Genomic DNA, 14,422 nt, shown 5'->3' with positions numbered 1-14,422 from the left:
ACCGCAGAGAGCGGCCCGTGCGCAAGGGAGGGGGCGTCAGCCTTGGGCCGGGCGAGCCCGGGCTGGACGCGGTGCCCTGGGGCTGGCAATCACCCGTGGGGACCCCAAGACTTCCTCGCAGCCGAGGTCTCAAAGGTCCCCTTCGGCTTGGCTCCCTGAGGCGAGACCCAGCCCCCGCCCCCAGGCCAGAAGCTGAGTGTGGGAGAGAGTGTGCGTGTGAGTGTGTCGGTGGGCGACGGTGGGGTCGGGTCGACTGGGGGGCCGGGTGGATACCCACAGTGGAGGGGGGAGGGTGTGGCGGCCGGGCCTTTGGAAGCCTGTGTGGTCCTCTTGCTGTCTCTCTCTCTCCCTCTTTCTCCGTCTCCCTTACTTGTGGTTTCCGGCTCTTGACCTGTCTGGGCTGCGGGGGGTGTGTCTGTGTTTGGGGGGCGGGGGGGCGGGCGTGAGGGTGTGTGTGTGTGTGTGTGTGTGTGTGTGTGTGTGTGTTGTGCGCCCGCGCCTGCGGGAGACCTCGAGGTTGCCTGGCAGGATGCGTCTGGGGGTGGGGCTGGGGCCCCGGCCCCGCCCAGAATTGCCTGAGGCCTGCCAAGGGAGCCCCAGACAGAGACCCCCGCGCCCCCGCCCCCGCCGTTCCTCTGGTTTCCTGGACGCCGAAAGCCCAGGGGCTCGCGGGCCGCGCGGAGGCAACCCAGGTCTGCAGCGGGAGTCGGGGCCCCGGCCACCCAACCTGAGAGGGGCTGGAAGGCAGGCGGCGGCTCTGAGCGCGGTGGGGTGCCAGGGGCCAGCGGCAGGCGGGGCTTGCGGTGCGGCTGGGGCCCGGGGCTAAAGGAGAGGGGAGGCAGGGAAAAAAAGAGACAACAAAAAGCCTACAGCACCCGGTATTCCCAGGCGGTCTCCCATCCAAGTACTAACCGGGCCCGACCCTGCTTAGCTTCCGAGATCAGACGAGATCGGGCGCGTTCAGGGTGGTATGGCCGTAGACGGAGGCGGCTGCCGCCAGGCGCCCTAAGAGCCCTGCGCTGCGCCTGCCTTTCGCTCTGACCTGCCGGTCGGGCCAGCCGGCGGCCGCAGCTCTCCAGCTCTCCACGGAGCGCGCGCTGCACTTGAGCTGCACCACCCGCGACCGGACTCCCGGCGGCCCGGTGGCCGGCCCACGCCGCCCCGCCCCCCGCCCCCCGTCACCCCCGGCCAACACTCGGCCGGCCCGGCCCGGGGGACCACAGGGCTTCCGGGACCCGGAGCAGCCGGCCGGGTGTGCCTGCCGGGGGCTGTAGGGGGGAGGGTGGAGTGAGGGGCGCGGAGGTCTTGGCGCTCTCCCACCCTGGGACCCTCCAGGCACCACCCGGCTCGGGGGCCGCCGCCCCTCCCCCACCCCCTCGCCCACCTCCCCAAGGCGTTCGCTGCCCAGGGCCACGTGGCCCCGGATCTGTCTGGCCTCGGGGCCCGCTGGGGCCCGCTGGGGCCCGCGGTCCTCTGAGCCTCCTGCGGGCCTAGGCGCAGCCCAGCCGTGGCCCTGAGCGCCCATCCTGCCCGGCACCTGCGCGGTGCCCAAACCCACCTGGAGCCACCAGCGCCGGCGCCCAGAGCTCGTCAGCCCCGCCCCTTCGCCCCACCGAGACCCCCCCCCCTTGCCCCCACGCCGCCCTCCAAGCACAGGACCTTGCTGAGGGTGCAGACGAGCGACATGCAGCCACACGGACAGGCACACAGACACACTCGCAGGCACCCACGCTAAGTGAGACAGCCGGCCGGCGCAAGCTCGTCAGCCAGGGCCACAGCCAGAGCACCCACCCGTGAGAGGCCGGGGCCAGAGGAAGGGACGGGAGGCCCGGGGGTCAGGAGAGACAGAGACGGAAAGAGATGAAGGTTCAGAGACAGGCTCCCAAGACGGCGAGAGGGCAGAGGCAGAGGTAGAGGCAGATGCAGACAGACAGACAGACACGAGCGCGCAGGCACACCCAGGGAGGGAGAGCCAGAGAGAGGGAGACACAGAGCGACCGACAGAGAGACGGAAAGCGGGACACGGACAGGGGACAGGGGATGGCATCCCATCCGAGACGGACACTCTGGCACAGACCGTCACACACCGCAGAGAGCGGCCCGTGCGCAAGGGAGGGGGCGTCAGCCTTGGGCCGGGCGAGCCCGGGCTGGACGCGGTGCCCTGGGGCTGGCAATCACCCGTGGGGACCCCAAGACTTCCTCGCAGCCGAGGTCTCAAAGGTCCCCTTCGGCTTGGCTCCCTGAGGCGAGACCCAGCCCCCGCCCCCAGGCCAGAGGCTGAGTGTGGGAGAGAGTGTGCGTGTGAGTGTGTCGGTGGGCGACGGTGGGGTCGGGTCGACTGGGGGGCCGGGTGGATACCCACAGTGGAGGGGGGAGGGTGTGGCGGCCGGGCCTTTGGAAGCCTGTGTGGTCCTCTTGCTGTCTCTCTCTCTCCCTCTTTCTCCGTCTCCCTTCCTTGTGGTTTCCGGCTCTTGACCTGTCTGGGCTGCGGGGGGTGTGTCTGTGTTTGGGGGGCGGGGGGGGCGGGCGTGAGGGTGTGTGTGTGTGTGTGTGTGTGTGTGTGTGTGTGTTGTGCGCCCGCGCCTGCGGGAGACCTCGAGGTTGCCTGGCAGGATGCGTCTGGGGGTGGGGCTGGGGCCCCGGCCCCGCCCAGAATTGCCTGAGGCCTGCCAAGGGAGCCCCAGACAGAGACCCCCGCGCCCCCGCCCCCGCCGTTCCTCTGGTTTCCTGGACGCCGAAAGCCCAGGGGCTCGCGGGCCGCGCGGAGGCAACCCAGGTCTGCAGCGGGAGTCGGGGCCCCGGCCACCCAACCTGAGAGGGGCTGGAAGGCAGGCGGCGGCTCTGAGCGCGGTGGGGTGCCAGGGGCCAGCGGCAGGCGGGGCTTGCGGTGCGGCTGGGGCCCGGGGCTAAAGGAGAGGGGAGGCAGGGAAAAAAAGAGACAACAAAAAGCCTACAGCACCCGGTATTCCCAGGCGGTCTCCCATCCAAGTACTAACCGGGCCCGACCCTGCTTAGCTTCCGAGATCAGACGAGATCGGGCGCGTTCAGGGTGGTATGGCCGTAGACGGAGGCGGCTGCCGCCAGGCGCCCTAAGAGCCCTGCGCTGCGCCTGCCTTTCGCTCTGACCTGCCGGTCGGGCCAGCCGGCGGCCGCAGCTCTCCAGCTCTCCACGGAGCGCGCGCTGCACTTGAGCTGCACCACCCGCGACCGGACTCCCGGCGGCCCGGTGGCCGGCCCACGCCGCCCCGCCCCCCGCCCCCCGTCACCCCCGGCCAACACTCGGCCGGCCCGGCCCGGGGGACCACAGGGCTTCCGGGACCCGGAGCAGCCGGCCGGGTGTGCCTGCCGGGGGCTGTAGGGGGGAGGGTGGAGTGAGGGGCGCGGAGGTCTTGGCGCTCTCCCACCCTGGGACCCTCCAGGCACCACCCGGCTCGGGGGCCGCCGCCCCTCCCCCACCCCCTCGCCCACCTCCCCAAGGCGTTCGCTGCCCAGGGCCACGTGGCCCCGGATCTGTCTGGCCTCGGGGCCCGCTGGGGCCCGCTGGGGCCCGCGGTCCTCTGAGCCTCCTGCGGGCCTAGGCGCAGCCCAGCCGTGGCCCTGAGCGCCCATCCTGCCCGGCACCTGCGCGGTGCCCAAACCCACCTGGAGCCACCAGCGCCGGCGCCCAGAGCTCGTCAGCCCCGCCCCTTCGCCCCACCGAGACCCCCCCCCCTTGCCCCCACGCCGCCCTCCAAGCACAGGACCTTGCTGAGGGTGCAGACGAGCGACATGCAGCCACACGGACAGGCACACAGACACACTCGCAGGCACCCACGCTAAGTGAGACAGCCGGCCGGCGCAAGCTCGTCAGCCAGGGCCACAGCCAGAGCACCCACCCGTGAGAGGCCGGGGCCAGAGGAAGGGACGGGAGGCCCGGGGGTCAGGAGAGACAGAGACGGAAAGAGATGAAGGTTCAGAGACAGGCTCCCAAGACGGCGAGAGGGCAGAGGCAGAGGCAGAGGCAGATGCAGACAGACAGACAGACACGAGCGCGCAGGCACACCCAGGGAGGGAGAGCCAGAGAGAGGGAGACACAGAGCGACCGACAGAGAGACGGAAAGCGGGACACGGACAGGGGACAGGGGATGGCATCCCATCCGAGACGGACACTCTGGCACAGACCGTCACACACCGCAGAGAGCGGCCCGTGCGCAAGGGAGGGGGCGTCAGCCTTGGGCCGGGCGAGCCCGGGCTGGACGCGGTGCCCTGGGGCTGGCAATCACCCGTGGGGACCCCAAGACTTCCTCGCAGCCGAGGTCTCAAAGGTCCCCTTCGGCTTGGCTCCCTGAGGCGAGACCCAGCCCCCGCCCCCAGGCCAGAGGCTGAGTGTGGGAGAGAGTGTGCGTGTGAGTGTGTCGGTGGGCGACGGTGGGGTCGGGTCGACTGGGGGGCCGGGTGGATACCCACAGTGGAGGGGGGAGGGTGTGGCGGCCGGGCCTTTGGAAGCCTGTGTGGTCCTCTTGCTGTCTCTCTCTCTCCCTCTTTCTCCGTCTCCCTTCCTTGTGGTTTCCGGCTCTTGACCTGTCTGGGCTGCGGGGGGTGTGTCTGTGTTTGGGGGGCGGGGGGGGCGGGCGTGAGGGTGTGTGTGTGTGTGTGTGTGTGTGTGTGTGTGTGTTGTGCGCCCGCGCCTGCGGGAGACCTCGAGGTTGCCTGGCAGGATGCGTCTGGGGGTGGGGCTGGGGCCCCGGCCCCGCCCAGAATTGCCTGAGGCCTGCCAAGGGAGCCCCAGACAGAGACCCCCGCGCCCCCGCCCCCGCCGTTCCTCTGGTTTCCTGGACGCCGAAAGCCCAGGGGCTCGCGGGCCGCGCGGAGGCAACCCAGGTCTGCAGCGGGAGTCGGGGCCCCGGCCACCCAACCTGAGAGGGGCTGGAAGGCAGGCGGCGGCTCTGAGCGCGGTGGGGTGCCAGGGGCCAGCGGCAGGCGGGGCTTGCGGTGCGGCTGGGGCCCGGGGCTAAAGGAGAGGGGAGGCAGGGAAAAAAAGAGACAACAAAAAGCCTACAGCACCCGGTATTCCCAGGCGGTCTCCCATCCAAGTACTAACCGGGCCCGACCCTGCTTAGCTTCCGAGATCAGACGAGATCGGGCGCGTTCAGGGTGGTATGGCCGTAGACGGAGGCGGCTGCCGCCAGGCGCCCTAAGAGCCCTGCGCTGCGCCTGCCTTTCGCTCTGACCTGCCGGTCGGGCCAGCCGGCGGCCGCAGCTCTCCAGCTCTCCACGGAGCGCGCGCTGCACTTGAGCTGCACCACCCGCGACCGGACTCCCGGCGGCCCGGTGGCCGGCCCACGCCGCCCCGCCCCCCGCCCCCCGTCACCCCCGGCCAACACTCGGCCGGCCCGGCCCGGGGGACCACAGGGCTTCCGGGACCCGGAGCAGCCGGCCGGGTGTGCCTGCCGGGGGCTGTAGGGGGGAGGGTGGAGTGAGGGGCGCGGAGGTCTTGGCGCTCTCCCACCCTGGGACCCTCCAGGCACCACCCGGCTCGGGGGCCGCCGCCCCTCCCCCACTCCCCCACCCCCTCGCCCACCTCCCCAAGGCGTTCGCTGCCCAGGGCCACGTGGCCCCGGATCTGTCTGGCCTCGGGGCCCGCTGGGGCCCGCTGGGGCCCGCGGTCCTCTGAGCCTCCTGCGGGCCTAGGCGCAGCCCAGCCGTGGCCCTGAGCGCCCATCCTGCCCGGCACCTGCGCGGTGCCCAAACCCACCTGGAGCCACCAGCGCCGGCGCCCAGAGCTCGTCAGCCCCGCCCCTTCGCCCCACCGAGACCCCCCCCCCCTTGCCCCCACGCCGCCCTCCAAGCACAGGACCTTGCTGAGGGTGCAGACGAGCGACATGCAGCCACACGGACAGGCACACAGACACACTCGCAGGCACCCACGCCAAGTGAGACAGCCGGCCGGCGCAAGCTCGTCAGCCAGGGCCACAGCCAGAGCACCCACCCGTGAGAGGCCGGGGCCAGAGGAAGGGACGGGAGGCCCGGGGGTCAGGAGAGACAGAGACGGAAAGAGATGAAGGTTCAGAGACAGGCTCCCAAGACGGCGAGAGGGCAGAGGCAGAGGCAGAGGCAGATGCAGACAGACAGACAGACACGAGCGCGCAGGCACACCCAGGGAGGGAGAGCCAGAGAGAGGGAGACACAGAGCGACCGACAGAGAGACGGAAAGCGGGACACGGACAGGGGACAGGGGATGGCATCCCATCCGAGACGGACACTCTGGCACAGACCGTCACACACCGCAGAGAGCGGCCCGTGCGCAAGGGAGGGGGCGTCAGCCTTGGGCCGGGCGAGCCCGGGCTGGACGCGGTGCCCTGGGGCTGGCAATCACCCGTGGGGACCCCAAGACTTCCTCGCAGCCGAGGTCTCAAAGGTCCCCTTCGGCTTGGCTCCCTGAGGCGAGACCCAGCCCCCGCCCCCAGGCCAGAGGCTGAGTGTGGGAGAGAGTGTGCGTGTGAGTGTGTCGGTGGGCGACGGTGGGGTCGGGTCGACTGGGGGGCCGGGTGGATACCCACAGTGGAGGGGGGAGGGTGTGGCGGCCGGGCCTTTGGAAGCCTGTGTGGTCCTCTTGCTGTCTCTCTCTCTCCCTCTTTCTCCGTCTCCCTTCCTTGTGGTTTCCGGCTCTTGACCTGTCTGGGCTGCGGGGGGTGTGTCTGTGTTTGGGGGGCGGGGGGGGCGGGCGTGAGGGTGTGTGTGTGTGTGTGTGTGTGTGTGTGTGTGTGTTGTGCGCCCGCGCCTGCGGGAGACCTCGAGGTTGCCTGGCAGGATGCGTCTGGGGGTGGGGCTGGGGCCCCGGCCCCGCCCAGAATTGCCTGAGGCCTGCCAAGGGAGCCCCAGACAGAGACCCCCGCGCCCCCGCCCCCGCCGTTCCTCTGGTTTCCTGGACGCCGAAAGCCCAGGGGCTCGCGGGCCGCGCGGAGGCAACCCAGGTCTGCAGCGGGAGTCGGGGCCCCGGCCACCCAACCTGAGAGGGGCTGGAAGGCAGGCGGCGGCTCTGAGCGCGGTGGGGTGCCAGGGGCCAGCGGCAGGCGGGGCTTGCGGTGCGGCTGGGGCCCGGGGCTAAAGGAGAGGGGAGGCAGGGAAAAAAAGAGACAACAAAAAGCCTACAGCACCCGGTATTCCCAGGCGGTCTCCCATCCAAGTACTAACCGGGCCCGACCCTGCTTAGCTTCCGAGATCAGACGAGATCGGACGCGTTCAGGGTGGTATGGCCGAAGACGGAGGCGGCTGCCGCCAGGCGCCCTAAGAGCCCTGCGCTGCGCCTGCCTTTCGCTCTGACCTGCCGGTCGGGCCAGCCGGCGGCCGCAGCTCTCCAGCTCTCCACGGAGCGCGCGCTGCACTTGAGCTGCACCACCCGCGACCGGACTCCCGGCGGCCCGGTGGCCGGCCCACGCCGCCCCGCCCCCCGCCCCCCGTCACCCCCGGCCAACACTCGGCCGGCCCGGCCCGGGGGACCACAGGGCTTCCGGGACCCGGAGCAGCCGGCCGGGTGTGCCTGCCGGGGGCTGTAGGGGGGAGGGTGGAGTGAGGGGCGCGGAGGTCTTGGCACTCTCCCACCCTGGGACCCTCCAGGCACCACCCGGCTCGGGGGCCGCCGCCCCTCCCCCACCCCCCCCACCCCCTCGCCCACCTCCCCAAGGCGTTCGCTGCCCAGGGCCACGTGGCCCCGGATCTGTCTGGCCTCGGGGCCCGCTGGGGCCCGCTGGGGCCCGCGGTCCTCTGAGCCTCCTGCGGGCCTAGGCGCAGCCCAGCCGTGGCCCTGAGCGCCCATCCTGCCCGGCACCTGCGCGGTGCCCAAACCCACCTGGAGCCACCAGCGCCGGCGCCCAGAGCTCGTCAGCCCCGCCCCTTCGCCCCACCGAGACCCCCCCCCCCTTGCCCCCACGCCGCCCTCCAAGCACAGGACCTTGCTGAGGGTGCAGACGAGCGACATGCAGCCACACGGACAGGCACACAGACACACTCGCAGGCACCCACGCCAAGTGAGACAGCCGGCCGGCGCAAGCTCGTCAGCCAGGGCCACAGCCAGAGCACCCACCCGTGAGAGGCCGGGGCCAGAGGAAGGGACGGGAGGCCCGGGGGTCAGGAGAGACAGAGACGGAAAGAGATGAAGGTTCAGAGACAGGCTCCCAAGACGGCGAGAGGGCAGAGGCAGAGGCAGAGGCAGATGCAGACAGACAGACAGACACGAGCGCGCAGGCACACCCAGGGAGGGAGAGCCAGAGAGAGGGAGACACAGAGCGACCGACAGAGAGACGGAAAGCGGGACACGGACAGGGGACAGGGGATGGCATCCCATCCGAGACGGACACTCTGGCACAGACCGTCACACACCGCAGAGAGCGGCCCGTGCGCAAGGGAGGGGGCGTCAGCCTTGGGCCGGGCGAGCCCGGGCTGGACGCGGTGCCCTGGGGCTGGCAATCACCCGTGGGGACCCCAAGACTTCCTCGCAGCCGAGGTCTCAAAGGTCCCCTTCGGCTTGGCTCCCTGAGGCGAGACCCAGCCCCCGCCCCCAGGCCAGAAGCTGAGTGTGGGAGAGAGTGTGCGTGTGAGTGTGTCGGTGGGCGACGGTGGGGTCGGGTCGACTGGGGGGCCGGGTGGATACCCACAGTGGAGGGGGGAGGGTGTGGCGGCCGGGCCTTTGGAAGCCTGTGTGGTCCTCTTGCTGTCTCTCTCTCTCCCTCTTTCTCCGTCTCCCTTCCTTGTGGTTTCCGGCTCTTGACCTGTCTGGGCTGCGGGGGGTGTGTCTGTGTTTGGGGGGCGGGGGGGGCGGGCGTGAGGGTGTGTGTGTGTGTGTGTGTGTGTGTGTGTGTGTGTTGTGCGCCCGCGCCTGCGGGAGACCTCGAGGTTGCCTGGCAGGATGCGTCTGGGGGTGGGGCTGGGGCCCCGGCCCCGCCCAGAATTGCCTGAGGCCTGCCAAGGGAGCCCCAGACAGAGACCCCCGCGCCCCCGCCCCCGCCGTTCCTCTGGTTTCCTGGACGCCGAAAGCCCAGGGGCTCGCGGGCCGCGCGGAGGCAACCCAGGTCTGCAGCGGGAGTCGGGGCCCCGGCCACCCAACCTGAGAGGGGCTGGAAGGCAGGCGGCGGCTCTGAGCGCGGTGGGGTGCCAGGGGCCAGCGGCAGGCGGGGCTTGCGGTGCGGCTGGGGCCCGGGGCTAAAGGAGAGGGGAGGCAGGGAAAAAAAGAGACAACAAAAAGCCTACAGCACCCGGTATTCCCAGGCGGTCTCCCATCCAAGTACTAACCGGGCCCGACCCTGCTTAGCTTCCGAGATCAGACGAGATCGGGCGCGTTCAGGGTGGTATGGCCGTAGACGGAGGCGGCTGCCGCCAGGCGCCCTAAGAGCCCTGCGCTGCGCCTGCCTTTCGCTCTGACCTGCCGGTCGGGCCAGCCGGCGGCCGCAGCTCTCCAGCTCTCCACGGAGCGCGCGCTGCACTTGAGCTGCACCACCCGCGACCGGACTCCCGGCGGCCCGGTGGCCGGCCCTCGCCGCCCCGCCCCCCGCCCCCCCGTCACCCCCGGCCAACACTCGGCCGGCCCGGCCCGGGGGACCACAGGGCTTCCGGGACCCGGAGCAGCCGGCCGGGTGTGCCTGCCGGGGGCTGTAGGGGGGAGGGTGGAGTGAGGGGCGCGGAGGTCTTGGCGCTCTCCCACCCTGGGACCCTCCAGGCACCACCCGGCTCGGGGGCCGCCGCCCCTCCCCCACCCCCTCGCCCACCTCCCCAAGGCGTTCGCTGCCCAGGGCCACGTGGCCCCGGATCTGTCTGGCCTCGGGGCCCGCTGGGGCCCGCTGGGGCCCGCGGTCCTCTGAGCCTCCTGCGGGCCTAGGCGCAGCCCAGCCGTGGCCCTGAGCGCCCATCCTGCCCGGCACCTGCGCGGTGCCCAAACCCACCTGGAGCCACCAGCGCCGGCGCCCAGAGCTCGTCAGCCCCGCCCCTTCGCCCCACCGAGACCCCCCCCCCCTTGCCCCCACGCCGCCCTCCAAGCACAGGACCTTGCTGAGGGTGCAGACGAGCGACATGCAGCCACACGGACAGGCACACAGACACACTCGCAGGCACCCACGCTAAGTGAGACAGCCGGCCGGCGCAAGCTCGTCAGCCAGGGCCACAGCCAGAGCACCCACCCGTGAGAGGCCGGGGCCAGAGGAAGGGACGGGAGGCCCGGGGGTCAGGAGAGACAGAGACGGAAAGAGATGAAGGTTCAGAGACAGGCTCCCAAGACGGCGAGAGGGCAGAGGCAGAGGCAGAGGCAGATGCAGACAGACAGACAGACACGAGCGCGCAGGCACACCCAGGGAGGGAGAGCCAGAGAGAGGGAGACACAGAGCGACCGACAGAGAGACGGAAAGCGGGACACGGACAGGGGACAGGGGATGGCATCCCATCCGAGACGGACACTCTGGCACAGACCGTCACACACCGCAGAGAGCGGCCCGTGCGCAAGGGAGGGGGCGTCAGCCTTGGGCCGGGCGAGCCCGGGCTGGACGCGGTGCCCTGGGGCTGGCAATCACCCGTGGGGACCCCAAGACTTCCTCGCAGCCGAGGTCTCAAAGGTCCCCTTCGGCTTGGCTCCCTGAGGCGAGACCCAGCCCCCGCCCCCAGGCCAGAGGCTGAGTGTGGGAGAGAGTGTGCGTGTGAGTGTGTCGGTGGGCGACGGTGGGGTCGGGTCGACTGGGGGGCCGGGTGGGTACCCACAGTGGAGGGGGGAGGGTGTGGCGGCCGGGCCTTTGGAAGCCTGTGTGGTCCTCTTGCTGTCTCTCTCTCTCCCTCTTTCTCTGTCTCCCTTCCTTGTGGTTTCCGGCTCTTGACCTGTCTGGGCTGCGGGGGGTGTGTCTGTGTTTGGAGGGCGGGGGGGCGGGCGTGAGGGTGTGTGTGTGTGTGTGTGTGTGTGTGTGTGTGTGTGTGTTGTGCGCCCGCGCCTGCGGGAGACCTCGAGGTTGCCTGGCAGGATGCGTCTGGGGGTGGGGCTGGGGCCCCGGCCCCGCCCAGAATTGCCTGAGGCCTGCCAAGGGAGCCCCAGACAGAGACCCCCGCGCCCCCGCCCCCGCCGTTCCTCTGGTTTCCTGGACGCCGAAAGCCCAGGGGCTCGCGGGCCGCGCGGAGGCAACCCAGGTCTGCAGCGGGAGTCGGGGCCCCGGCCACCCAACCTGAGAGGGGCTGGAAGGCAGGCGGCGGCTCTGAGCGCGGTGGGGTGCCAGGGGCCAGCGGCAGGCGGGGCTTGCGGTGCGGCTGGGGCCCGGGGCTAAAGGAGAGGGGAGGCAGGGAAAAAAAGAGACAACAAAAAGCCTACAGCACCCGGTATTCCCAGGCGGTCTCCCATCCAAGTACTAACCGGGCCCGACCCTGCTTAGCTTCCGAGATCAGACGAGATCGGGCGCGTTCAGGGTGGTATGGCCGTAGACGGAGGCGGCTGCCGCCAGGCGCCCTAAGAGCCCTGCGCTGCGCCTGCCTTTCGCTCTGACCTGCCGGTCGGGCCAGCCGGCGGCCGCAGCTCTCCAGCTCTCCACGGAGCGCGCGCTGCACTTGAGCTGCACCACCCGCGACCGGACTCCCGGCGGCCCGGTGGCCGGCCCACGCCGCCCCGCCCCCCGCCCCCCGTCACCCCCGGCCAACACTCGGCCGGCCCGGCCCGGGGGACCACAGGGCTTCCGGGACCCGGAGCAGCCGGCCGGGTGTGCCTGCCGGGGGCTGTAGGGGGGAGGGTGGAGTGAGGGGCGCGGAGGTCTTGGCGCTCTCCCACCCTGGGACCCTCCAGGCACCACCCGGCTCGGGGGCCGCCGCCCCTCCCCCACCCCCTCGCCCACCTCCCCAAGGCGTTCGCTGCCCAGGGCCACGTGGCCCCGGATCTGTCTGGCCTCGGGGCCCGCTGGGGCCCGCTGGGGCCCGCGGTCCTCTGAGCCTCCTGCGGGCCTAGGCGCAGCCCAGCCGTGGCCCTGAGCGCCCATCCTGCCCGGCACCTGCGCGGTGCCCAAACCCACCTGGAGCCACCAGCGCCGGCGCCCAGAGCTCGTCAGCCCCGCCCCTTCGCCCCACCGAGACCCCCCCCCCCTTGCCCCCACGCCGCCCTCCAAGCACAGGACCTTGCTGAGGGTGCAGACGAGCGACATGCAGCCACACGGACAGGCACACAGACACACTCGCAGGCACCCACGCTAAGTGAGACAGCCGGCCGGCGCAAGCTCGTCAGCCAGGGCCACAGCCAGAGCACCCACCCGTGAGAGGCCGGGGCCAGAGGAAGGGACGGGAGGCCCGGGGGTCAGGAGAGACAGAGACGGAAAGAGATGAAGGTTCAGAGACAGGCTCCCAAGACGGCGAGAGGGCAGAGGCAGAGGCAGAGGCAGATGCAGACAGACAGACAGACACGAGCGCGCAGGCACACCCAGGGAGGGAGAGCCAGAGAGAGGGAGACACAGAGCGACCGACAGAGAGACGGAAAGCGGGACACGGACAGGGGACAGGGGATGGCATCCCATCCGAGACGGACACTCTGGCACAGACCGTCACACACCGCAGAGAGCGGCCCGTGCGCAAGGGAGGGGGCGTCAGCCTTGGGCCGGGCGAGCCCGGGCTGGACGCGGTGCCCTGGGGCTGGCAATCACCCGTGGGGACCCCAAGACTTCCTCGCAGCCGAGGTCTCAAAGGTCCCCTTCGGCTTGGCTCCCTGAGGCGAGACCCAGCCCCCGCCCCCAGGCCAGAGGCTGAGTGTGGGAGAGAGTGTGCGTGTGAGTGTGTCGGTGGGCGACGGTGGGGTCGGGTCGACTGGGGGGCCGGGTGGATACCCACAGTGGAGGGGGGAGGGTGTGGCGGCCGGGCCTTTGGAAGCCTGTGTGGTCCTCTTGCTGTCTCTCTCTCTCCCTCTTTCTCCGTCTCCCTTCCTTGTGGTTTCCGGCTCTTGACCTGTCTGGGCTGCGGGGGGTGTGTCTGTGTTTGGGGGGCGGGGGGGGCGGGCGTGAGGGTGTGTGTGTGTGTGTGTGTGTGTGTGTGTGTGTGTTGTGCGCCCGCGCCTGCGGGAGACCTCGAGGTTGCCTGGCAGGATGCGTCTGGGGGTGGGGCTGGGGCCCCGGCCCCGCCCAGAATTGCCTGAGGCCTGCCAAGGGAGCCCCAGACAGAGACCCCCGCGCCCCCGCCCCCGCCGTTCCTCTGGTTTCCTGGACGCCGAAAGCCCAGGGGCTCGCGGGCCGCGCGGAGGCAACCCAGGTCTGCAGCGGGAGTCGGGGCCCCGGCCACCCAACCTGAGAGGGGCTGGAAGGCAGGCGGCGGCTCTGAGCGCGGTGGGGTGCCAGGGGCCAGCGGCAGGCGGGGCTTGCGGTGCGGCTGGGGCCCGGGGCTAAAGGAGAGGGGAGGCAGGGAAAAAAAGAGACAACAAAAAGCCTACAGCACCCGGTATTCCCAGGCGGTCTCCCATCCAAGTACTAACCGGGCCCGACCCTGCTTAGCTTCCGAGATCAGACGAGATCGGGCGCGTTCAGGGTGGTATGGCCGTAGACGGAGGCGGCTGCCGCCAGGCGCCCTAAGAGCCCTGCGCTGCGCCTGCCTTTCGCTCTGACCTGCCGGTCGGGCCAGCCGGCGGCCGCAGCTCTCCAGCTCTCCACGGAGCGCGCGCTGCACTTGAGCTGCACCACCCGCGACCGGACTCCCGGCGGCCCGGTGGCCGGCCCACGCCGCCCCGCCCCCCGCCCCCCGTCACCCCCGGCCAACACTCGGCCGGCCCGGCCCGGGGGACCACAGGGCTTCCGGGACCCGGAGCAGCCGGCCGGGTGTGCCTGCCGGGGGCTGTAGGGGGGAGGGTGGAGTGAGGGGCGCGGAGGTCTTGGCGCTCTCCCACCCTGGGACCCTCCAGGCACCACCCGGCTCGGGGGCCGCCGCCCCTCCCCCACCCCCCCACCCCCTCGCCCACCTCCCCAAGGCGTTCGCTGCCCAGGGCCACGTGGCCCCGGATCTGTCTGGCCTCGGGGCCCGCTGGGGCCCGCTGGGGCCCGCGGTCCTCTGAGCCTCCTGCGGGCCTAGGCGCAGCCCAGCCGTGGCCCTGAGCGCCCATCCTGCCCGGCACCTGCGCGGTGCCCAAACCCACCTGGAGCCACCAGCGCCGGCGCCCAGAGCTCGTCAGCCCCGCCCCTTCGCCCCACCGAGACCCCCCCCCCCTTGCCCCCACGCCGCCCTCCAAGCACAGGACCTTGCTGAGGGTGCAGACGAGCGACATGCAGCCACACGGACAGGCACACAGACACACTCGCAGGCACCCACGCTAAGTGAGACAGCCGGCCGGCGCAAGCTCGTCAGCCAGGGCCACAGCCAGAGCACCCACCCGTGAGAGGCCGGGGCCAGAGGAAGGGACGGGAGGCCCGGGGGTCAGGAGAGACAGAGACGGAAAGAGATGAAGGTTCAGAGACAGGCTCCC

The 14,422-nt window shown here is 71.4% G+C and overlaps 7 non-coding genes across 7 annotated transcripts; all 7 read right to left on the bottom strand.

Annotated features, from left to right (window-relative positions):
* Window positions 1-863: 863 nt before the first annotated feature.
* On the bottom strand, window positions 864-982 carry LOC138087978 (5S ribosomal RNA). The gene has a single exon (XR_011145577.1). It is a non-coding gene; the product is annotated as a 5S ribosomal RNA (ribosomal RNA).
* Window positions 983-2,947: 1,965 nt separating this feature from the next.
* On the bottom strand, window positions 2,948-3,066 carry LOC138087976 (5S ribosomal RNA). The gene has a single exon (XR_011145575.1). It is a non-coding gene; the product is annotated as a 5S ribosomal RNA (ribosomal RNA).
* A 1,965-nt stretch (window positions 3,067-5,031) lies between these two features.
* Window positions 5,032-5,150, bottom strand: LOC138087975 (5S ribosomal RNA). Its single transcript, XR_011145574.1, has one exon. It is a non-coding gene; the product is annotated as a 5S ribosomal RNA (ribosomal RNA).
* A 1,974-nt stretch (window positions 5,151-7,124) lies between these two features.
* On the bottom strand, window positions 7,125-7,243 carry LOC138088019 (5S ribosomal RNA). The gene has a single exon (XR_011145617.1). It is a non-coding gene; the product is annotated as a 5S ribosomal RNA (ribosomal RNA).
* Window positions 7,244-9,218: 1,975 nt separating this feature from the next.
* LOC138087974 (5S ribosomal RNA) lies at window positions 9,219-9,337 on the bottom strand. The gene has a single exon (XR_011145573.1). It is a non-coding gene; the product is annotated as a 5S ribosomal RNA (ribosomal RNA).
* Window positions 9,338-11,307: 1,970 nt separating this feature from the next.
* On the bottom strand, window positions 11,308-11,426 carry LOC138087973 (5S ribosomal RNA). The gene has a single exon (XR_011145572.1). It is a non-coding gene; the product is annotated as a 5S ribosomal RNA (ribosomal RNA).
* Window positions 11,427-13,392: 1,966 nt separating this feature from the next.
* LOC138087971 (5S ribosomal RNA) lies at window positions 13,393-13,511 on the bottom strand. Its single transcript, XR_011145571.1, has one exon. It is a non-coding gene; the product is annotated as a 5S ribosomal RNA (ribosomal RNA).
* Between the last annotated feature and the right edge of the window lie 911 nt (window positions 13,512-14,422).

Source organism: Capricornis sumatraensis, chromosome 10 (assembly GCF_032405125.1).
Source record: "Capricornis sumatraensis isolate serow.1 chromosome 10, serow.2, whole genome shotgun sequence".
In the NCBI taxonomy this organism is placed as follows: Eukaryota; Metazoa; Chordata; class Mammalia; order Artiodactyla; family Bovidae; genus Capricornis; species Capricornis sumatraensis.
The sequence above is the reverse complement of the archived record's forward strand: the minus strand, read 5'-3'. Positions and strand labels throughout refer to the sequence as shown.